A 15,419-nucleotide genomic window follows, 5' to 3' on the forward strand; every position below is an offset into this window, starting at 1 on the left:
CCCGCCATCCCGGGAATTAAACTGGGGAACCTACGCTGCACTCCCTCAATAGCAAGAATGACCTCCATCAAATTTGGAGACCAAAACTGCACACAATACTCCAGGTGTAGTCTCAACTGCACAACCGCAGAAGGACCTCTTTGCTCCTATACTCAACTCCTCTTGTTATGAATGCCAACATGTCGTTAGCTTTCTTCACTGCCTGCTGTACCTACATGCTTTCTTTCAGTGACTGATGAACGACACCCAGATCTCGTTGTACTTCCCCTTTTCCTAATTTAACACCATTCAGATAATAATCTGCCTTTCTGTTCTTGCCACCAAGTTGGATAACCTCACATTTATCCACATTAAACTGCATCTGCCATGCATCTGCCATGCCCACTCACCCAACCTGTCCAAGTCACCCTGCATCCTCACAGTTCACACTGGCACCCAACTTTGTGTCGTCTGCAAATTTGCTGATGTTACTCTTAATCCCTTCATCTAAATCATTAATGTATATTGTAAATATCTGTGGTCCCAGCACCGAGCCTTGTGGTACCCCACCAGTCACTGCCTGCCATTCTGAAAGGGACCCGTTAATCTCTACTCTTTGCTTCCTGTCTGCCAACCAATTTTCTATCCATGTCAGCAGTCTACCCCCAATACAATTTTGCCCACTAATCTCTTATGTGGAACCTTATCCAAGGCTTTCTGAAAGTCTAGGCACACTACATCCACTGGCTCTCCCTTGTCCATTTTCCTAGTTACATCCTCAAAAAATTCCAGAAGATTAGTCGAGCATGATTGCCCCTTTGTAAATCCATGCTGACTACGACCAATCCTGTTACTGCTATCCAAATGTGCGGCTATTTCATCTTTTATAATTGTCTCCAGCATCTTCCCCACCACCGATGTCAGACTAACTGGTCCCTAATTCCCTGTTTTCTCTCTCTCGCCTTTCTTAAAAAGTGGGATAACATTAGCTACCCTCCAATCCACAGGAACTGATCCTGAATCTATAAAACACTGGAAAATTATTACTAATGCATCCACAATTTCTAAAACCACTTCCTTAAGTACCCTGAGATGCACACCATCAGGCCCTGGGGTTTTATCAGCCTTCAGTCCCATCAGACTTCCCAACACCATTTCCTGCTTAATGTGGATTTCCTTCAGTTCCTCCTTCACCCTAGGTCCTCTGGCCATTAGTACATCTGGGAGATTGTTTGTGTCTTCCTTAGTGAAGACAGATCCCAAGTACCTGTTCAACTTAATAATAATAATAATAAATTTTATTTTTGGGCGCCTTTCAGACATCTCAAGGACACCTTACAAAGATTAACAGGAATAAAAAACATATAATCAGAATAAAATAAATAATAAAGACATCACAGAAACACAAATTAAAAACATAATTCAGTCCAAAAACAAAAAATCAAAAACACAATGTGAAGAGAGAGCAGCGGCAGCTAAAGCGCGCCAGCGTCCACTCTCCCTTCCGACAGCCATCTTGGACAAAGACTAACAGGATTACGTAGAGACAGAAGATCATCCCCCCACAATGGATACCACTATGGGGGAAGGCACAATGTCCAGTCCCCAGCCCCAAGTTCACCCAAAGTCAGGCCTGCCACCGCAGTTGCCTCTACGGAGGCCCGATGTTCCTGGCCGTTCTCACCGGGTGATCTTGCCCCGGCGTCGGGAGAGTCCTCTCAGCGGCTGGGCCACCTGGAACGGCCGCTTCCATGCTGGAGACAGCGGCTTCCGGAGCCGACAAGGCCGCGCCGGTTTGGAGCTCTCAGGCTCCCGATGTTGAAATCGGCGCCGCCCGCTCCGCTCCGCAGACCCGCAGCCCGGAGGTGTTGCTCTCGGCAGTCCAGCTCACCGGAGCTCCAGCGCGTCGCTCCAGCGCGGCGACCCAGGCAAGGCATCGCCCGCTCCGCTCCACGATAGCGCTCCAGCGCTGTGCCGCCACCGAGGCCGAGGTGCTGGGTGGTCCCCGCCAGGAAACGGCGCTCCAAGCCCGCTGGTAGGCCGCGAGGACGGGTCGACGGGCAGCCCGGAGAAAAAGCTGCCTCACCGACCAGGTAGTGACCTAGAAATAAAATTGCCCCCTACCCCCCACATTAAACTTGTCTGCCATTTCCTTGTTCCCCGTAATATATTCACCTGTTTCTGTCTTCAAAGGGCCTACATTTGTCTTAACTATTTTGTTCCACTTCACATACCTAAAGAAGGTGATGGTTTAATTTCTCTGAAGCCCATTCTGTAATTGTGACAAGTGCTACAAGGATCTCTGCTTGCACTGCAACAAGGGCAAGTTGAACCTCTTGCATTTTCTGAGTGAATCTGATTGAAACACGAGCTGGGTGTATTTCCAGCTGTTCTCTAAACACACGAGAAATTACAAGAGCTTTTAATTCCAAACACCTTCTATTCAAATTTAACAGTAGGGGCTTGTCTTAAGGAAATCATTTGTTGTCTTAATAGATTTTTTTAAATATTCAGGCTTTGTAAAAGCTGAATTCAGGATAAAAAGATGATAGATGGAATAAAAGGTTCCAAATATAATGTGTTGGAAGGAACTGCAGATGCAGGTTTACAACATGGATAGACACAAAATGCAACATGGATAGACACAAAACCGCTGGAGAGAAGGAATGGGTGATGTTTTGGGTTGAGACACTTCTTCAGTCTGGCACAATGCACGGCTATTCAATGCTCTAAACAAGAGCAGAAACAATGCCGGACTTCATGTTTGGTTGCACAATGAAAGTGCCTTTGCACAAATTGGGTTAAACACCTCAAGGTCACTTCACGGAATGTCCTTGACAGTTTTCGTAGGTGCAGCTATGGCCACATAGAAAAAACTTTCCATTGTATAATGCTAAACAAGAACAGATGGTTAGGAATTTAACTGCAGCAGGTACGTATTTACTATAACTACAAGTGCAGATTCGAGGCTGCGATACTGTGGTAAATGACTCACTAGATATCCCAAGGTAGTTCTCATTTCTTCAAGGGTGGTATAGAAGATTTTCCTTTTGCTTGAATGCATCGAAGATATCAACACCAACCAGTCACTATCTTGCTTAGTACCCATCACCCAAACTAAACCTTCACCAACCACCATGGCATACATAGCTGCAGTGTGTACCATACACAGAGTGCACAACTGCAAACTATTACAACTTGCCTAAACTCTTTCTCAGCATCTTTGAAGCCTACAACCTCTTCCACCTGGAAGAACACGGGCACCCGATGCATGTGAATACTATCTACCAGAAGTACACCTCAAAGTCACAAACCATTGACACTTGAAATTGCATTACTATCACTGCAACTTAACTTTGTCAGTATCTTCAAACTCACCTCCTAAAAGTAGTGTGAAAATGCCTTCACCAATTATTGGGCGACAGCAGCCAAAGAGAATCACCACCTTCTCAAGGGTAATAAGTGTTGACCTTCCCGACAATATCCACATGAAGTACTGGTCCACCACTGATTTTCCGGCAACTGATGGTACAGCACCTCCTTTAATCAGGACAATATTACAAGAGCGCACTTGAAATCTCTCCCGGAAGTCCCCCTGACAATGTGGTGCCTGTGGTGAGGTGGCCGATCTGGGCCTCATCAGGACTTCCGCGCTGATCGGCGGGTCGAATTTGTCCCCAGTGGCAGGGGCTCTGGAACTCCACCCTGGCCAGAGCCAGCAGATCTGTTCCCATAGCCGACTTCCGCGGCTAATTTTGCGGGTTGGTATCTTGGCCACCGGAGGCCGTAACTTCTGTTGGTCTGGCAAACCGTATAATCCAGCAAGGTTCTTGAACCAAGGGTGCCGGAAAATCAGTGGTGGACCTGTATATGAAAGGAGATGACTTTGCACTGTACTTTGAAGTTTGAAGCAGCCTTGCTTTGATTTATCTCCAAAGAATTTAAGAGCTTTGGATTTGTACAGTGTGGGGGTCAGCAGCCAGTAGTGGGGGAAAAGCAAGAGTCCAGCACTGAAGGAATTGTGAATGGAAGATCCAGGCCATTGGTTGATTCAGAAGAAAGAAAAGGTTAAAGCCCTGAGCAACTATAATGCAAATATTACATTTTGACCAGGAGCCAATATAGGTTGGCAAGTAAGCTGAGGGAATCGGTGGTGTGAGTTACAGCTTCAAAGCTTTGAACAGATTTACAGTGGAGGAAAGTTGAAAGGGTTTTCCAACAATCTACTTCAAAATGGCAGTAGTAGTAGGGAGGTATCCCCATAGGAAATATTAGTCACAAGGCATTTACTTGCTAATATAACAGCTGAACTAATAGAGTCTTGAAGTTTTAATGCCATCCAAGCTTAATCCCTGAATTTATTGTGGCTATTTGAGCTATCAGATTGTATTCTATATTATGTAGTTTTGATATTTGAGCTGTGTGTTATTCCATTCAATCACAACTCTTTTACTTAAAGAATTTCCATTAAGTAATGCGCATTTCTACCCATCTTTTACCTCCTCAAGAATAAAATGTTCCAGGCTCTGCACTGGATATGACTAAACTGAGCGTGGCCTGAATTGATGCTTTATTCCATTTAAAAGACACCAGTGCATACAACAGAACAAAGTTCACTAAATTAAGATAATTCAGTCTTCTAAGTCAATTATATTAACGACTCCCAACCTGTCTAACAATAAATCAGAATTTAAATCCCCTGCTGTGATAATTGAGAAAAGGATATAATTTTAAAATTAGAAAACAGTCATGCAAGTGTGAAATTTAGGAAGCAGTTTATACATGCAGGGTAAAAACTGCATGAATTAATAAGTGTTTGTTATATTGCAAAAACTGGTAAAAACTGCATTAATAAGTTTGTTATATTGCTCATATTGGTATAGGCAGATAATAAAGTTATTGGGGAAACATAACTAAACAGACACAATCTCATTGTGTCCTGAGAGCTTAGTTTCGGTGTATGTTTTTTGAATAGGTCAACAGTTTAACCAGGCTCTTGGACAATATCGTGTTGTTGTAATACAAGAACAATAAATCAATACAATGGCTGGAGGATGCAGCCTTTGTCTCAAATGTGTGAATGGAGTTACTGATGAGTTACCTCAGCAGTTCTATCTGTGAATGGACCCATGGATTGACTGAAAGTACCCCTGAGGGGTGGAATTATGTTGGAGGAATGATAACAAAATGGCAAGGTGCAAAACATTGCAGATACTGAACATTTGAAATAATAGCAGAGAATATTGGAACTGCTCAGCAAAACAGGCAGCATCTCTGAGTGGAAAACATTAACCTTGTTTCAAATACAGATGTTTTCCCTGGTTTGCTGCAGACTGCCAGCAGTTTGTTTTATTCGCACTAGAGGATTCCACATTCACTGTGAAATACTACACTTATTGGACACATTCATACGTAAATACATATGTTCCACACTGCTCGTTTGCAATCTTCAATTGGTTATTTGTGCGCTATAATTGCAGGAACATTTTACATTTTGGTTTATGAAAAATTCACAGTTTCATATTACTTTCCCTTTCACAACTCTTCCTTCTATTTAACGACCTTGCCTATCTGTGCTGCCATCTTTAAGGATTTATGGATGTGTGCACCAAGGTCCCTCCGTCCCCCAATAATCCCCAGGACCCTAAAATTTATAGTGTTTATCCTAGCCTCATTTATACTCCCAAAGTGCATTTCATCTCATTTATTTGGATTGAATCCCAAAATGCAATTTTTCAGTTCATTTGCCGACACATTGGCCTCACCTTCTAGGCTAAAACTACCCTCCCACTGTCAACCACTCCACCAATCTGTGTCATCTGCAAACTTGCTCAACATATCACTTACATCCAGATGCAAACAATAATGTACATTAAAAACAACAAGAGAAAAAATGTTGAACACATGCATCCAATTACAAAAGTAAATCTCTACCATCACCCTCTATCTCTTATTGCTGAGCCAATACTGGTCCAATTTGCCAACTAGCCCTGGAACCCAAGGCCTAATCTTTTGGACCAGTCTCCCTTAAGGGACCTTGTCGAAAGCCTTGGTGAAGCCTGTGTAAACTACACCTACTGCACTGCACTCATCAGTATACTTTTGTTTCCTTCTCAAAAAAATTGATCAGACTGCCCAGACAAGATTGACTTTGACAAAGCCATGCTATCTATGTCTGTGTAGGAAGGAACTGCAGATGCTGGTTTACACCAAAGATAGACTCAAAATGCTGAAGTAACTCAGTGGGTCAGGCAGCTCTGGGGGAAATGTCTGATTAGTCTTAGTCTTTCCATAAAAAACCCATTAATTCTGTACCTCTGAATAACTTTCAATGCCTCTAATAACTTTTCTCTCACTGTTGGGTTCACAGTTATACAATTTTCAGGTAGTGTGATGCCAGACATGACAGTGCCAGGCCTCAGTGTAGGAGACATTGACCTGAAAGACGACACTGACATTGATTCACTTATCTTTATCATGAATTTGGAAGATTTAGCAGTGTCAATAATGATGATACACTCCAATGCCTCAGAGTTGTCTTCTGTGGGTAGTCCAGTCTCAGAAGCAGGAGGGAGGGCAGAGACCACCATTGCTGAGTAGACCATCATTTCTGTACCGGATCTCTTTCTCAGTTGACCAAAGATAAGTTGAAGATAGGCATTACTTTTCTTATCAAAGTTCTTGGACACCCAGCTGTGTTGTAGATACATGTTTAAATCCATTTGTGAATACCTTGTGAACTAAGCCATCGCGGATGTAAACCCATTTCATGCTACTCTGTTGTATAAGGATATAATTTTCCCAACTGTTATCAGGCAACCGAATCATCCTACCACAACCAGAGAGCAGTGCCGAACTACTATCTACCTCTTTGGTGACCCTCGGATGATCCATGCTTTGCTGGCTTTAACTTGCATTAAATGTTATTCCCTTATCATGTATCTATCTATCTATATATTACTAAAACTCCCATCTTGTTTGTTTCTTTGCTTGCCAGCGAGCGTGCGTGCGTGTGTGCGTGCCTGTTCGAGTGATCCCGGAACTACGCCAAAATAGCTCTAAAATGTTTGCACCACCTTACTCACGGTTGTCCTGTGGTGATTTGTGTCAAGTTTTGTTCAGATTGATGTTATATTTTACAAGTTATTAACATTTTTAGATTTATAAATTCAAGTTTAAGAAATATTTAGCAGCTATTGGGATCCAAATCCTCTTGCAACAAAATTGCAATACAGGAACACTCAGTCCTGCCAGCAAGTATTTAATCTTTAAAACAGAACAGGAGGGGGAGGGAGTGCTGGGGGAGTCAGGGGAAGTGCTATTGCATTATTTTTTAAAGTCCTCAAAGCAAGAGGAGGGGGAGGCAGTGCTGGGGGATATGCCCCTGCACAGTTGGGGGCAATGGGCGAATGCTGCAATTTGGGGGAACGGGTGAATGGTGGAATATTGCGTTGGGGAACGGGTTGCGTTGGGGGACCAGGCCGCCGGTGAGGGCTATGGGTGAGTGGTGGAATAGTGCATTGGGGGAACGGGTGAGTGGTGGAATAGTGCATTGGGGGAACGGGTTGCGTTGGGGGACCAGGCTTCCCATGTGACAGGGACCCGCCACATGGTCTAGTAGACTATAAATGGCTCAATTGTAATCACGTATTGTCTTTCTGCTAACTGGACAGCACACAAGAAAAGCTTTTCACTGTACCTCGGTACTCGTGACAATAAATTAAACTGAACTGAACTAATTATAAATACATTTGTCACAGCCCTGTATTATGATGTCATCGTTGCATCTCCCTATGATTCCACCTTACAATGCCTCATCTAATAAATAAACGAGTTTCAAGTATTTTCTGCTTAATTGCTGATCGCGCTTCATGCGAGGCAGGGGAGAACATGCAGAAACTTTAGAGCCTCTGGTTCAACTCCCTGAGATTTCTTACTGGATTTCTTGTGTGCAAATGCACTTCCGAGAACACAGAAATTATTCTGCAGTTCTTAGCAACAAAAATGTTTTGTTTAAAAAGAACTGCTCCTATTAGACACGGCACATTAGTATCAGTAGCAAGTAAATATTCTATATGATAGTATCTTAAAGGGCCAACATCAGTTTTTTTTTCCATAAGCTACTCAGGTATTTACATAATCACAAGCAAAATCAACTCTACAATCTTGTTAAAATGATCAACAAGTATTTTCAGTAAGACTAAAATAACTGTTTCACTGCTGGGCTGAATAAAATTGCGCATGATTATTGTATTATAATCTAGCATATTGTATATTTGATTGGACTGCAACTGAAGTTAATTGAAGCAAGTCATTAATGTATTATTATATGATGAATACTTTACATGTAAGAGAGGTTGATGTCCATTGTGTGAAGTGAGAAAAGATTAACATTAGATAGTGTGTCATGGAGGGGGAAATAGGGTTAAATTGTCATATATACCCAGGAGCCCAGTAGATTATCGTTTTCAGTAGTGACAATATATAGTGCCTACCAACCTGCATGTCCTTAGGAACTGGAAGAAACCAAAGCACCCAGAGGAAACTAACTTGGTCACAGGGGGATCGTGCAAACTCTACACAGCATCAAAGGTCGGGATTGAACCCGGGTCTCTTGCACAGAGCGGCAGTGGCTCTACTAGCTGTGCTGCAATGCCACATTGATGCATTTTTCTTCGATCTGAGATTCCTTTCTGAACAATTCCATACAGTCATTCCAAAGCTAACCGACATTAGAAATCCTTCAATATGAGCAGCTTGTTGATACTTGTTAGAACTCAACAATCAACCTTACATGAATTTGGGTTAAATATTCTTCCACATCTGGAAAGGTGCATCAAAGCACTGAAAGGAGGAATTACTCAATAACGGTGGACACCAGAGTTTCTGTGGCAGTGGAACAGCAGGTTTGTCCACTTCACTTAACTCTGAGCAATACACAAAATGCTGGAGGACATGAAACAAATGTCCTCATTATTCAGGGAACGGGGGTTCCCCTCCTCCACCATAGATGAGGCTCGCACCAGGGTCTCTTCCATACCCCGCAACACTGCTCTCTCTCCCCATCCCCCCACTCGCAACAAGGGCAGGGTCCCCCTAGTCCTCACCTTTCACCCCACCAGCCGCCACATACAAAAAGTAATCCTCCGTTAGTTTCGCCACCTCCAACGTGACCCCACCACTCGCCACATCTTCCCATCTCCCCCCATATCTGCCTTCCGCAAAGACCGCTCCCTCCATAACTCCCTTGTCAATTCTTCCCTTCCCTCTCGTACTACCCCCTCCCCGGGCACTTTCCCTTGCAACCGCAAGTGATGCAACACTTGTCCCTTTACCTCCCCCCTCGACTCCGTTCAAGGACTCAAGCAGTCGTTCCAGGTGCGACAGAGGTTTACCTGCACCTCCTCCAACCTCATCTATTGCATCCACTGCTATAGATGTCAGCAGATCTATATCGGTGAGACCAAGCGGAGGTTGTGCGATCGTTTCGCCGAACACCTCCGCTCGGTCCGCAATAACCAAGCTGACCTCCCGGTGGCTCAGCACTTCAACTCCCCCTCCCACTCCGTCTCCGACCTCTCTGTCCTGGATCTCCTCCATGGCCACAGCGAGCAGCACCGGAAATTGGAGGAACAGCACCTCATATTCCGTTTGGGGAGTCTGCATCCTGGGGGCATGAACATCGAATTCTCCCAATTTTGTTAGTCCTTGCTGTCTCCTCCCCTTCCTCAGTCCCCCTGCTGTCTCCTCCCATCCCCCAGCCTTCGGGCTCCTCCTCCTTTTTCCTTTCTTGTCCCTGCCCCCCCCTCCCCCCACCCCCGATCAGTCTGAAGGAGGGTTTCGGCCTGAAATGTTGCCTATTTCCTTCGCTCCATAGATGCTGCTGCACCCGCTGAGTTTCTCCAGCATTTTGTGTACCATGAAACATTGTCTGCCCATTTCTCTCCATAGATGCTGCATGACCCACTGAGTTCCTCCAGCACTCTGATTTTTCTGCTCAACAGTTCAGCTACTGCAGTTTCTTCAGTTCAGTCTCCCTCTTGCTGAACACTGAAGCAGACCTTAGTTCTCCTATCTAGGTCTGCTTCGATGTGAGTAACCCATATCATTGGAGGACATTGAATATGAAAAATAATTTTGCGTATTGCATTCAAAATGTACGTTTCACATCATTTGACAATGCTGTGCCTGCTCAGCGACCTCTATACATTAAAGTAACATATACATGGAGGACCTGCACCAGCTAAGGAACGTTACACGAGCACAAAATATCCAATGAAATTTAGCAACAGCATTTTAGATACAGTAGGCTGTTGTATTTAGCAAACAATTCCCACCGTATCTTTTTATGAATAGTTGCTTAAGTATTGAGCTGTTGCTGAGGTCTATGGAATTGATTCCATGCACCACATGATACATTCTCATTCTGTGCTCTTGGTTCTCATTCATGTGGAGAAAATGTATTTGCTTTGTTGATGGAGTAGACTTGATCGGGCAGGTAGCTTTCCTTTGCTCTCGTGCTCCATAGATTATAGAGCTCTTAGTCAACCTTTTCTTCATTTTATTACCGGAGTGTTCAAGGATTTACAGATTGATTGCCGGTCTGTTGCACATATAGGAATTTTATGGAAGTAGTTTGAGGGAAAGTCATGAGTAGAGGTGCAGCCGGTAACCTAGGGTCACATCAACAATTGTGTTGTTTTAATTATGAGCTCATTCAGCTCCTGTGCAATGTCTGGTTCAGATTCTCCTTCAGTCCAATTCTCATGGTAATCTCAATAACACTCTAGTGTGTGAGGGGGGAAAAGAATCCCCAAAACAACACAGATGGACTGAGGAGAAAAAAAATAGGACATTGAAGTTAATAATCTCTGTAACAGCTTTTTAAAAGGGATCCTGATGGGCAAGCTCACTGTTTAAATGCCTGTTACTCTACTGGGCTTTGTGAGGTCGTTAAGAGGTGAAAGATTTTAAATTAGAAATGGGAGCTCCAAGCAATGGAGGTTACACACTTTGCTCTAATCTAATAACTTCCAAAGTTAGATAAATATTTATCCAAAACTTCCCCTCTGTAAGCTATCTTAAGGAAACAGTTTCTTTTCACTGTGTCTGCTTAAAAGGTAACCTGCCAAAATTTGAGCTTGGACACCATTATCTTCTACATTTTCAGCTTTTTACTGTACATGAATGTGCACAATTTTTTTAAAGAACATGTCCTTGAGGCAATTTACTTTTAGATTAAAGTTGAATCTGTTTCAGCTTCATGGAATATACTGTCCCTTTAATAGGAATGTACTCAGTGGATGTGGATTTTTTTTTTAAATCGTTTTTTCATCTAATGCATGTTCATTTTCTAAGAGGCATCGGTACAACAATAGGAATTTGTAGTGTTTTTAATATAGACAAAAATCATATTGTTTCGCAGTTTTTTAAAAGGTAGCTTTAACCAGGGGAAGATCATGGGAGGTAGCAAAAACCACGAGAGAGGAGAGTTGAATTATTTTTCCCATAGTACAGTAATATTTGCTAGCACATGACAAGAAATGCAGGTGATTGGTTTAGATACAACGGTCAAGATAATAGTTGCACCTCATATGCTTGGTGACTGATATTTGCTTGCAAATGATTTACAAATGCACATGCCCCATAACTCTGCATCCACACAACGTTCACTTTCAATATCTCTTTCTTTTATAGGAACTTTGAGTGTAGATGGTGTCACCTGACTTCAATCTATTATTTCTAACCCAAGACCCAGGAATGTATTGTAGTGGGGGTATTTAATATCCAAACTAGATTGGAAACATCGATTTAATGTACATTCCCAGAGTCGTGGACATTGAAGCCAATTATAACTCCTCTATAGCTGAACTATTTGTGGTGAAGTAACTCAACAAAGACAGAACATTCTCCTTTAATTGGAGAAAACAGATGCAGATTGGATGCCTGCTTTGGTGAGCACCTGTTTGCAGTTAGTAGAGCTGACCCCGAGCTTCCAGTTTCCTGTCACTTTAATTCTCCATCACACTCCCACTCTAACCTGTCAGTTTGTAGTTCCTGCCACTGTGCCGACAAGGGCAGCGTTAGCTTGAAGAGCACACCTCAGCTACGGTCTGGACATGTTGGAGCCTTTGGGACTCAGTATCAAATTTACCAATTTCAAGTAACATGTTTTCTTTGTTCATATCAAAACTGGCCATTTCTGCTGCAAGTTACCACATATAATTTGGGTTTTTTTTCTCTACTTCCTGATGTAGCCTGAACATATCCTGCAGCACTGAACTGCATTCCACAACTTTTACATGTCCCCTTTCTTTCTCTGACATTCCTTATTAATCTCCCCCACTCCTCTATAATTTAAAACTAACTTGCTTTCTCTCTTTTCCAGTTCTGGTAATGGATATTTCATCTGGACAGTTAACTTTCTTGATCTTTCCACAGATGCTAACTGATCACCTGAGAGGTTCCAATATTTTCTGTCTTTAAAGGTCACAAAGTGCTGGAGTAATTCAGCAGGTCAGACAGCATATTTGGAGAACATGGATAGGTGACGTATTGGGTCAAGACCCTTCTTCAAACTTCTCAGTCTGAGAAAAAGAGTCTCAACCCAAAACGTCACCTATCCATGTTCTCTAGTGATGCTGCTTGACCTGCTGAGTTACTCCAGCATTTTGTATCTGTTTGTGTATTAACCAGCATCTGCAGTTCCTTGTTTGTACATTTTCTGTCTTTATTTCAGATTTCCAGCATCTGCAGTTCTTTGGTTCCCAAATAATTCTTGAGAATTTCTTATTCTAAACACCAAGTGCTGGAGGAACTCAGCATCTCAGGCAGCGTCTGGGATGTTTTAGGTTGGCATTTCAGAATGTGTTGTCTCTTGTGTCTCTGAATTTCTAGATCTTGTCATCTACATATTCACGTAGCCATTTCATTTAGAGGGACTGGCTAATTTATATCAGGTTTGCCCAATATTCCAAACGTTCACAACAAACCAAGTTCCTATGCATGAATTGCTTTGCTCTTTAGTTTGTTTGTGTACTGCAAATGTGCACAGAGGTGGGCTGGTTGTTTGACATCTTTCTGCATTTTCACATGATTAATTCTGTAATTTTTTTTTAAATCCGTATTTTCCAATGTGCATTATTTAGAAAATATCTGAATAGCAAGAAGAATCTCGACATTGCCATTCACCTGGAAAAGAGGCACATTGCTGTTATCAGAAAGAGACATTTCTATTATGATAATGGAGATTTTAGGAACAATTTTAGGAAGGCGCTGCTGAAATGTAATTTTTAAGGAAGACTTAATCCCGAGAAGGAACGATTCAACCAATACTTTTGTAAGAAGTACTTATTTTATTAATAATTTGGTTTCAGCTCAAAATGTATAAACAAGGAACTGCAGATGCTGGTTTACAAAAAATGACACAAAGTGCTGGAATAACTCAGCAGGTCAGGCAGCAATTCTGGAGAACATGGATATGTGATGTTTTGGGTCTGGACCGTTCTTCAGACTGATGGTCCTGACCCGCCTTGAATCAATCTGAAAAAGGGTCCCAATCCGAAACATCACCTATCCATGTTCTCCGGGATGCTGCCCGACCCGCTGTGTTCCTCCAGCACTTCGTGTCTCTGGTTTTAGCTCAACCTTTCCATTGTCATCAGAGAGTAAAGGAAAACCTAAAAATCTTTAAGGCATTGAAAGCTTCTTTCATAACCCACCGGATATTCCATTCTTTTGCACATTTTATGCCTTCATTATAAATAAGAACTGAGCTTTTGTCTTGTCATGTTTTTGCGAAATGTGCTGCATATTGGGAAGGCCAGCTTCCTGGATTGGTTGCCAGTTTAGTTCTGCTAATTGTGCAGATTGATGGCTGTGAGTTTGGATGTGTAAGATCACAGACCATCTTGATAAGTGGGGCAAGGGCGAGTGAGCACATAGGACACAGGATCTTGAATAAACCACATCTTGCTCCAATTGGGGATGAGGGTTGCATCAAAGAAAATTGGCAACAGTTTCCAAGGTTTGTTGGTCTTTGTACTTCCTGATATTACTTCATGCTGTGCGTTAGTGTGGTAGAATGGTGCATAAACCGGAGTCTCCCAGTTCCGAGTAATGTCACTGACAAATGGGCACCTGGTTTTAGTTTGCTGGCACGCTTGCATGGACATTCTGTTTTGAATTATATGTAATTGAGTTCCTTAATTATTACAAAGACTGGAACATTTGGCTTTTTTGAATTGGGTTTATTACTGGAGCGCGCTGCAGGTAACATCAATCACTATTTACAAAAAGCTTCCTGTGTTGTGACATCCTGTCTAATGGCACACTCTGCTACTTTCATTTATTTGTCAGAGGAAGAGTAAATTACAAGAAGTTGCTTGTGACTGAGTCAGTTCAGTAAAAGATCAATGTTAGAGCATCACTGGAAAGTATGTGATGGAGACTGAGTAGTTGTGTGTTAAAGGACAAGGTTTGTTTAGTTGCCAGTGAAATAGTAAACTGAATTCTATTCACCACTTGTGCTCGTTGTCACAGATTTGTTGTCCTTATTGTTACAGATTCATTCAGGCTACGTTTGCAAGGGTACTTGCCAAAGAAGCCAAAATCTTTCACCATTCTAGCACACATCTCTGTTCCAGCTCATCAGTTAAATTAATAATACAGTAAGATTGATGCTAAAACATGTCTTTTATCTCTCCCTGCGCATCCCCGTCTTGACAAAAGTAAGGTATTGAACCACAGACGGCATGAGATAATTTATAGAAGTTTTGCTCTCTTTCGATGTTGTACTCTAAGCTTCTTAAAAGGTGGTTTAATATGCTGGATGATTGCCTTATATCCTATGTATATTGCAAAGGACTTGTAAAAAGGCAACAGCAGAGCTCTGAATTAAATTAGTGTCCCTATGGAGTGTAAGTGTTAAGTACTGTCGAGTCTTTTATGCCGTTAATCACTCTTTGCTTGACCAGTTAATTATTAATTCTAAATCTCTTTCTGCAGTCTGAATCAATTCAATTCCCAGGCATGTTATTCTTAGCAACCCTGAGATTATATTGGCAGAAAACAGTACTAATCTGAGATGTGAAATTTTAGGAGGGAACTCTAGGGCTTTAGAGTTTGATGTCTGAAAGTAAAGCTGCCTAGGGCAGTGCTTACAGTCAGAGGGGTTTGGAGGAGAGATCCAGAAGGAGCCCAAGTTGGAAGAACTTGTACAAGAGGAATACATAGAGTTAGAGGGCAGGGAGGTTATGATGCTGAGTTCATGAGTTTTGAAGCTGCTCTAGAGCTCAAATACAATGCAAGGGTGTAAATGGTTTGCTTCAGCCTGATGTAGTGACTGGCAAGAATATAGAGTTAATGTTAAGGCCAAACACAAGGCTTCAGTCTTAAAAAATATTTACCTTGAGGAAATTGCAATCTTCTAGGTCATGATA

The 15,419-nt window shown here is 42.3% G+C and overlaps 1 protein-coding gene across 3 annotated transcripts in view; it reads left to right on the plus strand.

Moving 5' to 3' along the window:
* scube3 (signal peptide, CUB domain and EGF like domain containing 3) overlaps positions 1-15,419 on the plus strand; it is a 261,920-nt gene that overhangs the window by 142,294 nt on the left and 104,207 nt on the right. The window lies entirely within an intron of this gene.

This window comes from Amblyraja radiata, chromosome 24, assembly GCF_010909765.2.
Source record: "Amblyraja radiata isolate CabotCenter1 chromosome 24, sAmbRad1.1.pri, whole genome shotgun sequence".
Taxonomy (NCBI): domain Eukaryota; kingdom Metazoa; phylum Chordata; class Chondrichthyes; order Rajiformes; family Rajidae; genus Amblyraja; species Amblyraja radiata.